This window comes from Vulpes vulpes, chromosome X, assembly GCF_048418805.1.
Source record: "Vulpes vulpes isolate BD-2025 chromosome X, VulVul3, whole genome shotgun sequence".
NCBI classification, from domain to species: Eukaryota; Metazoa; Chordata; class Mammalia; order Carnivora; family Canidae; genus Vulpes; species Vulpes vulpes.
In genome coordinates this window covers 110,665,615-110,683,690 of record NC_132796.1, presented here as the reverse complement: position 1 = coordinate 110,683,690, position 18,076 = coordinate 110,665,615, and the positions used below count along the sequence as shown (strand labels likewise).

At 39.3% G+C, this 18,076-nt stretch overlaps 1 long non-coding RNA gene across 1 annotated transcript in view; it reads left to right on the top strand.

Annotated features, from left to right (window-relative positions):
- The window catches only part of LOC140596283 (uncharacterized), an 82,076-nt gene extending 64,232 nt beyond the window's left edge, over positions 1 to 17,844 (top strand). The window contains exon 3 of the long non-coding RNA XR_011998326.1: positions 17,744 to 17,844. This is a non-coding gene — a long non-coding RNA (uncharacterized lncRNA). The remainder of the gene's footprint in view (positions 1 to 17,743) is intronic.
- Positions 17,845 to 18,076: the final 232 nt, after the last annotated feature.

Sequence of the window (18,076 nt, the reverse complement as noted above, 5' to 3'; positions counted from 1 at the left end):
GGTAGGATCCAAGGAAGAAGGGGGTGGGTAAAAAAAAGAAAAGATGGGGGGAACTCAGGGAAGAAAGAGGACTTCTTAATGCCTACTGAAGATGTCTTCATTTTGAGTGCAAGGCTACCAGGTGGGAAAGGGAAAGCAAACTTTTGCTTCATCCTGTAGACAGTGAGTTTTGTTCTGTCCTACCAACAGTAAGAGTGTTCTATCTCAAGCAATAGCCCACATGTGAATATACTTCCAGATGTGGTGGGTTCTAACAGTGTGGTGACGTAACAGACCTATGTTTTCCTTTCGAGAGCAAGACACTTGCTGATACTGATGTAGGGAAAAGGTTGGGCTTCAGAGCACATGGTCAAGAAAGAATTCTCGAGATGTCTTTGGTGCAAAATGGTGATTTTATTAAAGCCCAGGGACAGGACCCGTGGGCAGAAAAAGCTGCAGTGGGGTTGTGAGGGGTGGCAATTATATACTTCCACTTGGGAGGAGGTTAGGGGTAGCATAAGACTATAAGGAATAATAGAAGCAAGGTTTCCAGGACCTTGGAGGGGCTAGCTATTGTTAGGAAAAGATCATTTATTATTATTTAGTAAAAACTCAGTCATGAGAGCCTGGGAGGCTCAGTTGGTTGAATGTCTGACTCTTAATTTAGGCTCAGATCATGATCTCAGGTTCTTGGGATCAAGTCCTACATCAAGCTCCTTGCTCAGTGGGGAGTCTGCTTGAGACTCTCTCCATCTCTCTCTGCCACTAACCCTCTCTAAAATAAAAACAAATTTAGGGATCCCTGGGTGGCGCAGCGGTTTGGCGCCTGCCTTTGGCCCAGGGCGCGATCCTGGAGACCCGGGATTGAATCCCACATCAGGCTCCCGGCGCATGGAGCCTGCTTCTCCCTCTGCCTGTGTCTCTGCCTCTCTCTTTCTCTCTGTATGACTATCATAAATAAATAAAATTAAAAAAAAAAAATAAAATAAAAACAAATTTAAAAAATTAAATAAAAAATCTTAAAAAATCCCCAGTCATGAGACCTTTCAGATGTATATCAGTGGGTCATATGCTTGGGGGATGATTGCTAACCTATTATCTTGGGGGGTTTGGAGATAAAGGAAATTTCCGAAGGAATTTTTTTTAGATTATTTATTTATTTATTTATTTATTTATTTATTTATTTATGACAGACACAAAGAGAGAGAGAGAGAGAGGCAGAGACACAGGCAGAGGGAGAAGCAGGCTCCATGCAGGGAGCCCAACGTGGGACCTGATCCCGGGACTCCAGGATCAGACCCTGGGCTGAAGGCTGCACTAAACCGCTGAGCCACCCAGGCCGCCCCAAAGGAATTTTTTATATGTTCAAGCAGACTTACAGGATCCTGGGCGTCGGGCTAAGATTGCCTGTTGCCCTTAGCAAAGTATCAGCATCGAGGCAGCTGAGCTCCCTGAGGAATGTCACTCTGCCTGCTTCAAGGACTTGTCAGTGGGCTGTAGGCAGTAAGGAAATTTATTTTTTTTTTCTTTTGCCTTTATTTCTCACATCAATAGAAGCAGCTTGAATACTGGCACATCGGAATATTCAGGATATTTTGATAATTTATGGAAACCATGAGAAAAGGTATTTGAGATAGAGACTATACCACAAAAATCTGGGCTGTGATTTTGTCATAACCCTGTAAGGAGCGTTCAGCAGACACCTGGCTTACATTCCTTGCCCCACTGTTACAGCAAGCTCCCTGTGGAGATGTATAAAAATGCCTCTAGTTTTTGCTAAGCTACCTGAGATGTAGGCAGAAAAAAAAAAATGTCACTCTTTATTCACTTGGCTCCATCATGAGATTATGTCAAGCTTTATCACTCAGTATATACCTATGTGGAAGGTTTACTTACGTTATGTAAATTATTCTCTTTTAGCCAAGATGGAATGCTTTGGTGATTTAGTGAATTGTGAGAAAGTTGTCTTGTATGAAGAAAGATGGCTGGTTTTTAATAGGATGAAATCTGAGAGAACAGTCTGAAAAACAGATTAATTGAAGACTCTCCAGACTCCTTGATATGTTGCTCATTAATGCATGCTTGTAGCTTTCATTTCCCACATGACCATGAGCTTTGGAATGCTTTACAGAATAGTCAAACACAAAATAAATGAGTTTAAAATTATGTCCATCTTTGTAAATGTCAAAATAGGACATTGAACATTTTGATTAATTAAAAAGTCTATATCTTCTAGATGAATATTAAAGGCTGTTTATCAATGAAAGAGTTCTTGAGAACTACAGAGGAAGGTGTGTATGACACATGGAGAAGAACAGAAAAAAAAAAAAAATGTGCTTGACGATCGTAGAATATTAGAGCCAGAAAGAACATGGAAGACTATCCAGTCTAGCCTTCTCAGTTTATAGATGAAGAAGCTAAGGCCCCCGTCCTTGGAGTGTCTTGTGCACATTCAATACAGCTAATTACTCTTACTAATCGGGACTGGAACCCACGTCATCCAGTGTTCAGGTGACACATTCCTTCTAATTCAGTAGAGCAGTAAGAGCCTTAGCTGAGTATGTTTGTGCCTCAAGAAATCTCATGCATGCATTTAGGTTTGATTTGATGGTTTTCGCCAGGTTGCTCTAATGTTCGAGTTTCACGCGTGGAGACTGATTTTGCTCGGGGCACTCTGAATGTGCCAGCAGTCATGAGAGTGAGGGTAGGGGGTCACGGTGACTCAGTTTCTGGCCAGCCTCAAGGGAGTTAGGGGGCTGGCAATGTTTGGCAATCCTGGAGGCAAAAGCTGGTGCTCTAAAACAGACTTTAGGATTGTAGTCACTTGAGAGCTCCCAATATTTTTCCCACCGAGGAGTTTATTTGGGGAGTTCGTCCCATAGGAACTAGAGTCTGTCTCACATTCTACCTTATCGGTAGGGTGCCACAGGATTCATCTGGGATTGTTAAAAACGTCCAGGAGAGTGGGACACACAGTGAATGGCTCAGTAAATGTTGGCTCCTGGGTGCCCATGATTCTGCTGTGGTGATAGAACACTTCTGTGCTGTGATTTCTTCCCAGGGCGTTAAAAACCTTGTTTCCAAAATGACAGGGTAGCCTAAGTTTATAACCTGAAGTTGAGAGTGTCGGCAATGGCAACGAATGGCTCCCCTCAAATTCTGCAGCCCAACACCCTCCTCTACAGAAGTGCAAATGGAGGCCAGGGAATCTGGGCCTCCAGATTCCAGGAGGAATCTCCAGGCCACTGAATCTGGGTCCACTCCCCGATTTGGTTGTGTTGTGCGGGGACTCCTCAGTAATTGTGGTTGTATTTTTCAATGTGCCCAAATGGCCACAGTTGGAATCCATACTTCATCTTAAAAGAGGCAAAATACATTTGGCAAAAGGTAATATTGAATATTGAATATTCTTACACTGTGAATATTAAATATTCTAATACTATGCCTGGTGGATCCTGGGAGCAGTAGCAATGTTAGCAGGCCTTAAGATGAGCTGCATAGATTAGCAAATGCAAAAATGAGGTAAGTTTCCAACGTAGACTTTCCCCCACTATCCGTGACGTGGGCCTGTGGGACTCTTGCAGGAAAATTTTGGGTGGTTACATTAATGAAAAATGTGGGGCTTTTTTAAGGTGCTAGAAATCCAATAAAACTTCCAACCTCAAGATGGGCTAACTAGTGAAATATCTGTCCCCCTTCTTCCTGAATTAAAAAAAAAAAATGCTGAAGCAGCAGAACATTTTTTTTCTGCCGGACTACGATTATTTCAGAAAATGTATTATTGGACAATTTGAGAACTCTGATTAGAGAATGTGGGCTGAATTAATGGTCGCTGGTAGGCAGCTGTCTCATCAGTTTCTTCCCTGGGAATTAAAGTCTTTCTGAAAGAGATTTACTCAGGGATAACCAAATAATCTGAAGGATGATCACACTCACTTCCTGAGGCATTACAAGTATAGATGAGATGATATGTCATTTTTCCATTCCATTCCGTATTTAATGCCCTTCTGTTAGTCCCATTTTCATTCAAGCTGAAGTTCAAAATCCTTTGATCCTGATTTTCAAGGTCCTCCTCAATGACTGGAGACTGCCTCTCTTCACTCTATCCCCAAACCTCTGTAATACCGAGCAGTCATGCAGACCTCTTTTTCCTTCCCTTCTAACAAACATGCCTTTTTCTTCTTCCATGCCATGCCCCTGCTCTTTTCTGTAACTGAATACTGTCTCCCTTGTCCTTTCATATTCCTTCTTCAGGGACTACCTCACCTGTTTTCTTCTCCATGAAGGTTTACCCGAAATGAATAGTAGCTACCATTTATTCCATACCCACTGCATGCCAGGCATTGGCAAGTGCTTTGTCTCATTCACATCTCGTTACTGTCCCCATTCTGCTGATGAGAGACTTGAGACCCAAAAAAGTTCAGGTTTTTTTTTTTTTCCCCAACATTGGACAGCTTGTAAGTGTGTAAGTCAGAATTCCGACCAAGTTCTCTCTGCCTCCAAAGCTCAGGGTCTTGATCACATGCAGATTGCTTTGTCCTCCCTCAGCGGAGTGAATGACTTTTTCCCTTTAGTCATTTCATTTTTATGCCACTTATCTGTGTGGGTTGTTTACATATCTGTCTCCCCTGCTAATCTGTGAATTCCTCAAAAGCAAAGACTGCATCGTATTCATCATGTAGCCCGTGGACCTGAAACCGTGCCTGGCACTGACTAGATGCTCAGCAAACATTTGATTCTCTGAGGGTTACAAATGATGCAGTCTATAATATCTCTGCCCAAAGGAACTCCTTATCTATTCAGGGAGACCAAACATACTGATGTGGAAAAAATTTAAAAAGAGAAAGCTGAGCTCTGTCACTAAATGTATGCAAAACTCTAGAGAGGATGTCAGTGTTTATATGTGTTTGTGCACATTCTCCTGTCTTGGGATGAGACAAGCCAAAGGCTCATTGAAGGGGCCCGAAGTCCAAGAGATGGGTAGGTGACAAGAAGCAATTATGAAAGCCATGGGTCTGCTCCTCCCAAGGGCAGGTATCACTACAGCTCATGTGACTGCTTGAGGAAAGAGAACATCACCATTGAGCTCCTGACAAGCCATCTGTGAGTACCTAAAAGGAACCCAGGAACGTTGGCCTGGTTAGAGGTAACAGGATGTGGTAAATAGGAACATGGACTCTGGGATCAGCCTGCCTCAGTTTGAATAATAGCTCTGACTCCTACCAGTGTTATGACCTTGTAATGTCACTATGCCCCTCAGTTTCCTTACCACTAAAGTGGGATAGTACTAAACCCTAGTTCACAGTCTTTTTTTTTTTTTTTAAATTTTTATTTATTTATGATAGTCACAGAGAGAGAGAGAGAGAGAGAGAGAGAGGCAGAGACACAGGCAGAGGGGGAAGCAGGCTCCATGCATCGGGAGCCCGATGTGGGATCCGATCCCGGGTCTCCAGGATCGCGCCCTGGGCCAAAGGCAGGCGCCAAACCGCTGCGCCACCCAGGGATCCCCCTAGTTCACAGTCTTGTTGAGAATGTTAAATAGGTAAATAGATGGAAAGCACATAAAATAGTGCCTGGCACAGGGTAATCAAGCAGCACGCATTTGCTTTTTATCACTGAGCCTCATTTTTTTCTTCTACCTCTGTGCTCATGAACAGTCGCATATATCAGAAGTGTATAATGAAGTCAGGTATGCCAAGGGTCAGTAAAACTGCCTTCTGGCTTTTTTTTTTTTTTCTTAATCTTAGTTCCCTTAAATTGATATTGACTAAATCATGAGCAAGTGGCACCCGCCACAGTGAAATCTCAATTTGAATAATTGACATGGCTCTCAGTAAACTTTAGAGCCTAGAAAGGGCTTAAGAGCTCATTTTAATAAAATCTCTTCTTTTTACCAATGAGGAAAGCAAGGTCCAGAGAAGTTAAGTGGCTTGCCCAAGGTCGCACAGGAAATTAATGGTGGAAGTAGGACCAAATAGAGTCCATCATTTATTGAAAGAGAGAGAAAATATATGCCAGAAAAATCCCATCCACAAAGTGACACCAATTTCATCGTATTTACAGTAGTCAGAGCAGAGATCTCTGGTCTTGATAAAGCAGGGCGTATTATTCTGCTAGAACTACCCTCTCTTAGAAGAACCGTTCAAGTTTCATGTCGGTTAGACAACTTTCCTGAGAGAATTTAAAATCCGACTATTATGCCTCAACAGGGGAAGAATTTGTATCAAACGATGAAATTATTGTGAGTATGCTGATTTTGTTATTGTTGCTATTACGGTAGGTCTCAGGATTATTTATACAAACTAGATTGGGGTAAGTGATATCACTTAAATAGTCTAATCTAAAAAGAGACATTTTAGAAACTCCTAGATGCAAGAGTAAGAACACCTGCATGTTATTTGAAAGGTCATTTGCATATGTAACCGTCAAGGGCTACCAAAAGTAGGGGCTTGGATTTCAAATTACTCACCCCTGAAGATACTACTCAGAAGCTTATCCTAATAATGCTAAATTCAATATTAAGATAATAGTGCAGCCTTTGTTGCCATGGAGATCATGGGACTCCAACAGAGGGTAAAGTAGACTGCTCTGTTGCTATCAATATGGCAAATGCAGCCTTTTTTTTTTTTTTAAAGATTATATTTATTTATTCATGAGAGACACACAGAGAGAGGCAGAGACATAGGCAGAGGGAGAAGCAGATGTGGAATTCGATCCCGGAACTCCAAGATCATGCCCTGAGCCAAAGGCAAGACGCTTAACCGCTGAGCCACCCAGGCATCCCCTGGAAATGCAGACTTATAGGCATGTGATTTTATGATGTAAGTTGTTTTTTGTAGTTAGAAAATATATGCTTATGGGTTAAAACCCAGACAGTACGTATGAATTGTAAAGGAAATAAAATTCGTCTATAATCTCACCACCCAGACACAGCCATCAGTGGTATTTTGGTGTGCTTTTCCATGGATACTTTTTAGTACGTCCTGTGTGTCAGGTAGGTACTGATCTAGGCATTGGGGATACAGCCATAAACAAAGCAAAGATTCATGCATCATGGAACTTACATTCCAGTGATAGGAAACATAAAAAAAAAGATAGTTAAGACAAATTCAGGTTATTACAAGTGTTCTGAATAAAATAAAGCAGGACAACACAATAGAGCACTGGTTCGCAAAATGGAGGGCACATCAGAATCACTTGAAGGATTTGTTAAAACCCAGATTGCCGGGGCCCACCTCAGAGTAGGTTTGGGGGTGATGTTCATGCTGGTGGTGAATGAACACATTTTGAGCATCACTGGGACAGGGAAGCGTGGTGGTGGTATGGTGGCTGTCTTAGGCAGAATGGCCAAAAAAAGATTCTGAAGAGATGAGCTGAGACATGAAAAGATGAGTAAGAAGCCAGACAGAGAGTAGAGAGGAAGAAGTTTTTTTGTTTTTTTGTGTTTTTTTTTTTTTTTTTTTTGAGAGGAAGAAGTTTTGATTGGGAGGGATAGGAAAGTAAAAAGATGTGAAGATTGGAGGGAGCTTATATGTTCTTGAAGAAGGGAAAGAACGAAAGAAGGCCAGTGTGACTGAAGCATAGCACATGAATGAATGATGGAATGAATGAGTAGTTTGGTCCATTTCAGGGTCATCCATTCTGTTATCTTTAATCACTCAGTTTCAGATTAAGAACTACAATGTTGTATCTCTTTGGGTAAGTCTCTACTTGTGCTTAAAAAATATATGACTGAGAAACATGTGGCGCCTGTCGTAAGTAGTGTTCATTTTAATAGTTTTCCAGTTTATTTCCTAATTATGATCATAAAATTCACAAATAAAATAATTTCTTATCTTCTGCCCTAGTACTTATACTTATTTTCATTTCATGTGTTTGTGCCTTGATTATATTTTCAAAGCAGTACTTATTCCTGATTTGCTTTTTCACCATTGAGTGCAATGTTCAAATCCACTGAGAAAATATTCTTCTGTATCTTGTTCTCTAATAACCATGGAAAACAAACATGTAAAAGATGTTTAACCTCATGAATAAATAAAATAATGCAAATTAAAACAATAACAAATATAGTTTTTCACCTATCATTTAGTGAAGGTAAAAAAGATTGATATATCCAATTGCTGGCATAGTTATGGGGAAATATTCTCATATTCTGAATATTCTGGAAGTTTAATTTTGGTTTTCTCCTAAAGTCAGTATTTATTCATTAGGGAGTTTTGTTTTTCCCAAACATGTAGGTAGGTTCTGTTTTAAATGTGTTTTCTTTTATTTTTACTGTATTATGGTTAAAGAATTTGGCCTTTCCTTTTTACAGATTTGCTGAGGTTTTTTTTTTTTTTTTTTTTTGGTGGGGCTCAGTAAGTGATTTTTCATCTAATTGTGTCATAGTTGCTTTTATAAAAAGCATATTTGTATTTCTATAAATATAGTGTTGATATCATATTTATATTCTATAAAACTGGTCAACAGTGGGGGCACCTGGGTGGCTCAGTGGTTGAGCATCTGCCTTTGGCTCCTGGGATCGAGTCCCGTATCAGGCTCCCTACAGGGAGCCTGCTTCTCCCTTTGCCTATGTCTCTGCCTCTCTTTCTGTGTGTCTCATGAATAAATAAGTAAAATAAAAAAAAATTGGTCAACAGTGTTTGCAGTGTATTTGTTCATACCTATGAATTATCTTTGTTAGATATTCTGTATCAGGAGTCAGCAAATTATGGCCCATGAGGTAAATCTGGATGGCCACGTGTGTGGTAAATGACGTTTTATGTGAACTCAGGCATGCCCATTCATTTATGCATGATCTTATGACTGCTTTTGTACTACAGTGGCAGAGTTGCATAGTGCCTGTGAAGCCAAAAATATTTAGTATTGGCCCTTTTACAGAAAAATATTGGTGACCGCTCTCCTATATAATTTCTCCCCTTTGGTCTGATTATTTGTCAGAGTAGGGCTGTTAAAAAAAAAAAAACACTCTAGTGGGGCACCTGGGTGGCTCAGTGGGTTAAGTGGCTGCCTTCGGCTTACGTCATGATCTCAGGGTCCTGGGATCAAGCTCCATGTTGGGCTCCTCACTCAGTGAGGAGTCTGTTTGTCTCTCTCCCTCTGCCCCTACCTGCCCCCCTTATGCTCTCTCTCTCTCTGTCTCTCAAATACATTTTTAAATATCTTTTAAAAAACCTTTAGTAAGTGCATTTTTTGTCATTTTCTTCCATTTCTAGGCAGATGCCAGTTTCACACATTTGCTATGTAAAAAGCCATGGCTATCCTGTAAAATGACACTCTTTCTCATTTAATACTTTTTGTCTTGCAAATAATTTTGTTGTTCCTATATGTGGTTTACGTTTGCTTGGTTAATGTTTGCCAGCTTTCTTTTTTTAAAATAATTTATTTTTTATGGGTGTTCAATTTGCCAACATACAGAATAGCACCCAGCGCTCATCCCGTCAAGTGCCCCCCTCAGTGTCCACCAACCAGTCACCCCCTTGTTTTAATCCATCTCTGCTGCATTGGGAGCAGAAGTGGGATGAAAAGGAAACATTCCTGAGTGGCTCAGAAAGCAGGTCCCAATTACAAGGAAAGTGAGATTCCATGTTCATGGTGCTCAGTTCAGTCTTGCAACTCCCTGATAGTGGGATAAGAGGTGTGGGTAGGTGGAGGCTTCTGTTCTTCCTCCCTCTGTGCTCGTGTTTCAGAAGGTTAGGTATCAATTGGCTTCTAAGTATTTTATTTCAGTTAGGACCATCTGTTCTAAGGGTAATTCTTTTTGTAGATTGACATTTATTGATATCCTTGGTTTACAGAGCCATTTCAACTTTGTAGCTTTTCATGCATTATTTTGAATTTAATATTTTCAGTGGTAGGTAGGGATAAGAAGGTGAATTAGGCACAGTAGATGGTTATATCACAACTCACAATCCCATGTGAATTTTCAGAAATACCTGAATGTTTAATAATTTTGATTAAATCACTTCAACACTTTAAAACTGGTATTACATTTGTATTAGCACTGAAATGGGGCATTCATGCCTTCTTTAAGTATGTGTTGAGCTCCTATTATGTACCAGACACTGCTCGGTACTAGGGATATCATGGTGAATAAGACTGGATCACATCTAAAAAAAAAAGACTGGATCACTACTTAGAGAAGCTTGGAGCTCAGTGTGGGAGACAGATAAGAAATTCACTGTTTTAGTGGTGTGAATCTAGAGGTGAGAACATGGTTGTAATACTCATTTAATTTGGACTTAAAATAACATTTTTAATTGAAATAATAAATATGTATAACTACTACCTATAGAAAGGGTAACCCCTTCAACAAATGGTGCTGTAATAACTGAACAACTACATGGAAAAATTAATCTTTTCACAAAAATCAAAACAGATCACAAACCTAAATGTAAAATGCAAAACCATAAAACTTCTAGAAGATAACATAGCAGAAAATTAGGTGACCTTGGGCTTGGTAATGACTTCTTAGATACTACACTAAAGGCATCATCAATAAAAGAAAAATTGTTAAGTTGGACTTTATTAAAATTAAGATCCCCAAAATGTCTCTATTCTCAGGTAAGATGGTTATATTTCAGCCAATTAACATTTCAGATCATGGCATGGTGGTGTCTCCATCTAGCCAACTGGTCACCTTATTTATTGTCATCATCTTTATTTGCTCTACAGTGTTAGTGCAATAATTTAAAAATAATTTTGCTTATTTTAATTTAGTTAAAAAATAGAAATGAGGGGCACCTGGCTGGCGCAGGGGGAGGAGTATGGAGCTCTTGATCTTGGGGTTGGGAGTTCAAGCCCTAGGTTGAATGTAGAGATTACTTAAAAATAGAATCTTAAAAAAAAATAATTAAAAAAATTTAAAAAAATAGAATCTTAAAAAAAATAGAAATGAAAAACAGTAGAAGTCTTGAAAAATAATAAGCATACATCTCATTATTTAATAAAATTGATAAGAGAAAATAATCAGGACTGCTAAAAGCTGTGATTATTGAGTGTGAATTCAGAAAAAAGAACAAATACATAACATGCAAAAATACACAAAAATTAATACCAAGTAAGTCACAGACTTACATATAAAATGCAAAACTATACAACTTCTGGAATATAACATGAGAGAAAAATCTAAGTGACATCCAAGGCTGGATGATGAGGTTTTAGGTACAACAACAAAAGTATTATTCATGAAAGAAAAATTAAATAAATGGGATTTTATTAAAATTATTAAATTTATTAAAATTTTATTAAAATTTAAGAACCTTCTCTTGGGCTCCTGGCTGGTTCATTTGGTAAAGCATGCAACTCTTGATCTCAGGGTCATGAGTTCAAGCCCCCCACTGCATGTGGAGTTTACTAAAAACAACAGCAAAAAGCCCGACTTCCTTTGTATGAACACTGCTAAGAGGATGAAAAAAATTTGCAGACTGAGAGAATATATTTGCAAAACACATTATATCTGATAATGGACTTGTGTTGAAATGTTACAAATAGTTAAAGCTCTTTAATAAGAAAACAACCCAATTTTAAAAAGGCAAAGATCTGAATAGACACTTCACTAAAGAACATATACAGATGGCAAATAAGCATATGAAAAGTTGCTCATTCATCATTAGAGAAATACAAATTAAAACAACGAGATATGACTACACACCTATTAGAATGGCTAAACTTCAAAAAAATTGACAGCACCAATTGCCGTGGAGTCTATGAAGCAACTGGAACTCCCATTCATTGCTCATAGGAATGCAATATGGCACAGCTGCTGTGGAAGATAGTTTGGCAGATTCTTAAAAAGCTAAATATAATTTTACCATATAATCCAGCAATTGCACTCCTTGATATTTATCCAAATGTGTTGAAAACTTATGTCCACATAAAAAACATGCCCATAAATGTTTTTTAGCAGCTTTACTCATAATTGCCAAAAATTGGAAGCAGTGTAGTGGTGCCTGTCTGGCTCAGTCTGTAGAACACACGCCTCTTGATCTCGGGGTTGTGAATTCAAGCCCCATGTTGGGGGTAGGGTTTACTTGGAAACAAAACAAAACAAAACAAAACAAAACAAAACAAAACAAAACAAAACCAATATTGCTTCACCAGTTGTAACAAATGTACCCTACCAATGCAAGATGCTAATAAATGGGGAATTGTGAGAGGATGGAATAGTTGGAGAGCAAGTATATGGGAACACTGTACTTTCTGTTCAATTTTTCTGTAAAGGTAAAACTACTCTAAAAAGTTAAGTCTTTTGGGGCACCTGGATGGCTCAGTTAGTTAAGTGTCCAACTCTTGATTTTGGCTCGGGTTGTGATCTCAGGGTCTTGAGATCAAGCCCTTTGTCAGGCTCTGCGCTGAGTGGCTGAGTGTGGAGCCTGCTTGGGATTGTCTGTCTGTCCCTCCACCTTCTGTACTCTATCTGAAAAAAAAAAACATCTTTTAATAAAAAATTACTAGGGATCCCTGGGTGGCGCAGCGGTTTGGTGTCTGCCTTTGGCCCAGGGCGCGATCCTGGAGACCCGGGATCGAATCTCATGTCAGGCTCCCGGTGCCATGGAGCCTGCTTCTCCCTCTGCCTATGTCTCTGCCTCTCTCTCTCTCTCTCTCTCTCTCTCTCTCTCTGTGACTATCATAAAAAAAAAATTACTATCAATCAACTGTCAGCCTACAACTTTTACTTAGAAAAAAATTAAATATCGTGGTCATATATTACAGAGAAGATACTGCCTTATATTCATTAATTACTTCCAGTAGGCCTAACTTTCATACCGGACTGAAGTCATGTTATGGAGCTGCATAAACTGGACTGAAAAGCAGAAAACTTGGGTTCAGATTTTGGTTCTGTCATTTGGGGGATCTCTTGCTTGGGATAGGCCAAGACATTGAGTTGCAGAGGATAGGTACCAATGTCATTATGTAAGAAAGTCCCCAAATATTATATATCCCTCAAACTATTGTTTTATTTATTTATTTATATTATTTTAAAGATTTTCTTTTTATTTATTTGAGAGAGAGATAACACAAGCAGGGGGGAGGGACAGAGGGAGAGGGAGAAGCAGACTCCCCACTGGGATCATGACATGAACTGAAGGCAGATACTCAGCCGAATGAGCCACCCAGGTACCCCTCTCTCAAACTATTTTTAAGTTACTTTTTCTTACAGAAATAATTCATGTTGATTCCAAAAATTTCATGAAGAGAAAATTCCAAAGATCAAAGTAAAATTTATCTTTTCTTATATAGCTCAGAGATTATTAATACAATTTTTGGTTTAACCTTTTGTTTTGTTTATCCTTAAATATACATGTATATAATTTAAGGACAAACTTGGAGTCACACAAACTTTTTTGTACTTTTTGATGAACATTTCAAATATCATAAATATTTTTACAGTAACATATTTAATTGAAAGTCATTTAGTGCATGGATATAGTTGATTTCCTTTTTATTGTTATGTATTCAGATTGGTTCCAGTTTTTTGGCTATTGTAAATAATGCTGTCATAAATATCTTTGTATCTGCATATTGTTCAGAATTTAGAATTGGTTTTCAGATTAATTCCTAGAAATAGAAATATGGATAGATTGGCAAAAATTAAATAAACAGGGGCAAACTACCTTTTTAAAAAGTTGACTCATAAGATTTATACATGGAAAAACATAATTGTTAGCAACACAAGGCCTTCTCTTTGAGGATCCTTGGTTGTATTTTCTCCTGCAAAACTAGTTTTTATTTGGTGGATACTGAGAACATTGTGTTTAATCATATATCTTTTTTTTTGAGATTTTATTTATTTGAGAGAGAGAGAGCACACACACAAGCGGGGTGGGGGGGGTGGGAGGAGAGAAAAGGGTAGAGGGAAAAGGAGAAGCAGACTCCCCACTGAGCAGGGAACCCAAAGCCAGGCTTGATCACAGGACTCAGGCGGGGATCATGACCCAAGTTGAAGGCAGATACTTAATGGACTAAGCCACCCAGGTGCTCCAAATTATATCTCTTCTTGATATTGATTGCTGTGAATCCTAGACACACCTAGTTTATGGATTTCATAACATTTTGTGTGTTACCCCCCCTTCAGGCTTGGCTTCAGCTTGCTTTACTATATAGTTAAATATGCCTCAATTGATTTTTACCCATATTTGATATTGCTATACTAGGTGCATGTTCTTAAATATTCTTAAATGTCTTTAATACTCTTGGGAACATAGTGAGGAATAAATACATAAAAAATAAATGAGTGACAGTTTTTATAAGTGTAAATCAGTGCAGATTTCATCAGAAGGAATGATGAATGAGGATTCAATTAGTAATATGATTTTGTTTACGATACTCAGACTGTCTTTTATTTAGTATGACTTTTTGTTGGCTAATTCTCAGCATTGTTTCCAGTTTGTTTTATCAGCTTTACATTCTTCAAGTTTTTAGGCAGGCCAAGTGTTATTAATATCTTGTCCTATTAGGATTTATGGGAATAAATGGCATACAGTTGAGAATATGCTCCAGAAGTGTAAATAGCGAAACATGTTCATTTTTCTTTCTTTTGGCTGACTGTAGGTAATAAAATATTGAAAAATGTACAAATTTAAGCTGAGAAAAATGTTAACTGCCCAAATGTTAGTAGTCACTGATGAAATTGCATGTGTAATGGTGTCTGTCAAGAGGGTGATTCTGTAAAGGACAATTAGTCTCACCAGGAAACACTTATTGAAATTTATTTGTAGTGAAATGAACCCGAAAAGTATCACATGAATTGTATTTGACAATTCAATTTGATTGGAAGCTGCTGATCTGAAGAACAGGCGGATTATGGGTGTGGATTTAGCAGTTCTGATCAAATGTTCACTGGTGCTTTCTGGTTAACAAAATTCCCCCAGGATAAGAAGCAACATATTTATCAAATTTAGTAAATGTATAGAGCAAATGAATGGAACATCTTATGTACTATATACACGTCAACTGCTAGACTCCTGAGCAAATATGTTTTCTATGTTGAAAGCCACACTTTTCACTGACTTAACTCATCAAAGGACTCAGGATTAAGACGTCTGCCTCATTCCTCCAACCCTGGGCGTCAGCGTCCTTGACAACAAAATAGGAATGTGAAAGAACAACTTTGTCAACTTTGCCCGTTTCTCCGGATAGTTATGAAGGGAAAAGTTTGACAATGAATTCAGTTCATAAATGTGAGAAGACAGCCTATAATTAGGTGCTTAGAAAACCATAACCTCAAAACTGAATATAACATGAATAGGCAAGTGAATAATACCAAGCTTTCTTTGTGCTGGAGAAAGTACTTTAATGGATAAGTGCGTGGACGCAGGGTTAATTCCCAGGTTCTGCCACTATTATTCTTTGAGAGACGTTGGGGCAAATACTTAACTTTTCTGGTGGTGTTTCTTTCTTTCTTTCTTTTTTAATGTTTTTAAAAAATTTAAATTCAATTTGCCAACATATAGTGTAACACCCAGTGCTCATCCCACCAACTGCCTCCCTCAGTGCTCATCACCCAGTCACCCCAACTCCCCCCCACCTCCCCTTCCACTACCCCCTGTACGTTTCCCAGAGTTAGGAGTCTCTCATGTTCTGTCTCCCTTTCTGATATTTCCCCCACTCATTTTCTCTCCTTTCCTCTTTTTTTCCTTTTCACTATTTTTTATATTCCCCAAATGAATGAGACCATATAATATTTGCCCTTCTCCGATTGACTTACTTCACTCAGCATAATACCCTCCAGTTCCATCCACATCGAAGCAAATGGTGGGGATTTGTCATTTCTAATGGCTGAGGAATATTCCATTGTACACATAGAGCACAGCTTCTTTATCCATTCATCTTTCGATGGACACCGAGGCTCCTTCCACAGTTGGGCTAGTGTGGACATTGCTGCTAGAAACATCGGGGTGCAGGTGTCCCGGCGTTTCACTGCATCTGTATCTTTGGGGTAAATCCCCAGCAGGGCAGTTGCTGGGTCGTAGGGCAGGTCTATTTTTAAGTCTTTGAGGAACCTCCACACAGTTTTCCAGAGTGGCTGCACCAGTTCACACTCCCACCAACAGTGCAGGAGGGTTCCCCTTTCTCCACGTCTTCGCCAACATTTGCGATTTCCTGTCTTGTTCATTTTCCCCATTCTCACTGGGGTGAGGTGGGATCTCATTGTGGTTTTGATTTGTATTTCCCTGATGGCCAGTGATGCAGAGCATTTTCTCATGTGCTTGTTGGCCATGTCTATGTCTTCCTCTGTGAGATTCCTGTTCCTGTCTTTTGCCCATTTCATGATTGGATTGTTTGTTTCTTGAGTGTTGAGTTAATAAGTTCTTTATAGATCTTGGATACTAGCCCTTGATCTGATAGGTCATTTGCAAATGTCTTCTCCCACTCTGTAGGTTGTCTTTGAGTTTTGTTGACTGTTTCTGTTGCTGTGCAGAAGCTCATTTTCTTGATTAAGTTCATTTTTGCTTTTGCTTCCCTTGCCTTCATAGATGTATCTTGCCAGAAGTTTCTGTGGCCAAGTTCAAAAAGGGTGTTGCCTGTGTTCTCCTCTAGGATTTTGATGGATTCTTGTCTCACATTTAGATCTTTCAACCATTGTTTTATTTTAGATATTTATTTATTCATGAGAGACACAGAGGGAGAGGCAGACACACAGGCAGAGGGAGAAGCAGGCTCCACTCAGGGAGCCCAATGCGGAACTCGATCCCAGGACTCTAGGATCATACCCTGGGCCAAAGGCAGACGCTCAACCGCTGAGCCACCCAGGCGTCCCTTTTCAACCATTTTGAAAATATCCTTGTGTCTGGTGTAAGAGAATGGTCCAGTTTCATTCTTCTGCACATGGCTGCCCAATTTTCCCAGCACCATTTATTGAAGAGACTGTCCTTTTTCCAGTGGATAGTCTTTCCTGTTTTGTCGAATATTAGTTGACCATAGAGTTTCAAGTTTCTTTTTATTAAAAATAGTATAGGGGGGTGCCTGGCTGGCTCAGTTGGAGGAGCATGTGACACTTGATCTTGTGGTCATGAGTTCAATCCCCACATGGGGTGTAGAGGTTACTTAAATAATGGTTTTAAAAAAAGATGATAGTAGTATAGGAATACTCACTTATAGGAGTAGTGTATTAAATGATGTGGTACCAGGCTTCTGCTTTTACACCTAAAGCATAACTGAAAACTTTGAATGTGTAAGATAAATAACAGCAGTTGTTATGCGTGGGGATGGATGGGTGGGTATTCTCAGAATGTTATCTCTTTCTCATATATCTCTCTATCTCTATCTCTATCATCTATCTGCCAACTATACCTTTCTTGAGGTGCAGAAATTGGATCCAATCCTAGTGCTACTTCAGCGTACAGGATAATGCAAAGCTCTCCTCTTTATTTTTTCCTCCTTTGTCTCCCATTCTCTTCCTCCACAGAAGAACTCGTTTTTAATTATTTGGTATACGTCTTTGTTTATATTTGTAAAAATCCTATATAAATAATGTGATGCTTTATTTTATGTGTTTACTTGACTGGGCTAAGGGATGCCCAGATAGTTCATAAAAACTTCATTAAAATCATTTCTGGGTATATGTATGAGCATGTCTCCTGAAGAGAGGAACATTTGAATCCAAAAGATGAGCATTTGAATCCACCGACTGAGTAAAGACGATTTCTCCTGACCAGTGCCTTGCATCATCTAATCCGCTGAGGGCTTCGATGGACTACAAAGGCCAAAAAAGGGTTTTGCTTGAGCCGAGACATCCATCTTTTCCTTCTCTCTGACATAGGTGCTCCTGGTTTTCAAGCCTTCACACTCAGACTGAATTAAACCACCAGCTTACTTGGTTCTCCAGTTTGCAGATGGCAGATCACGGGACTTCTCAGCCCCCATAATCACGTGAGTCATTTCTTAGAATAAAATCTCTTCTTATGGGCAGCCTGGGTGGCTCAGCGGTTTAGCGCCACCTTCAGCTCAGGGCCTGATCCCGGAGACCTGGGTTCGAGTCCCACATCAGGCTCCCTGCATGGAGCCTGCTTCTCCCTCCGCCTGTGTCTCTGCCTCTCTCTGTCCCTCATGAATAAATAAATAAAATCTTAAAAAAACCTCTTCTTATATATAT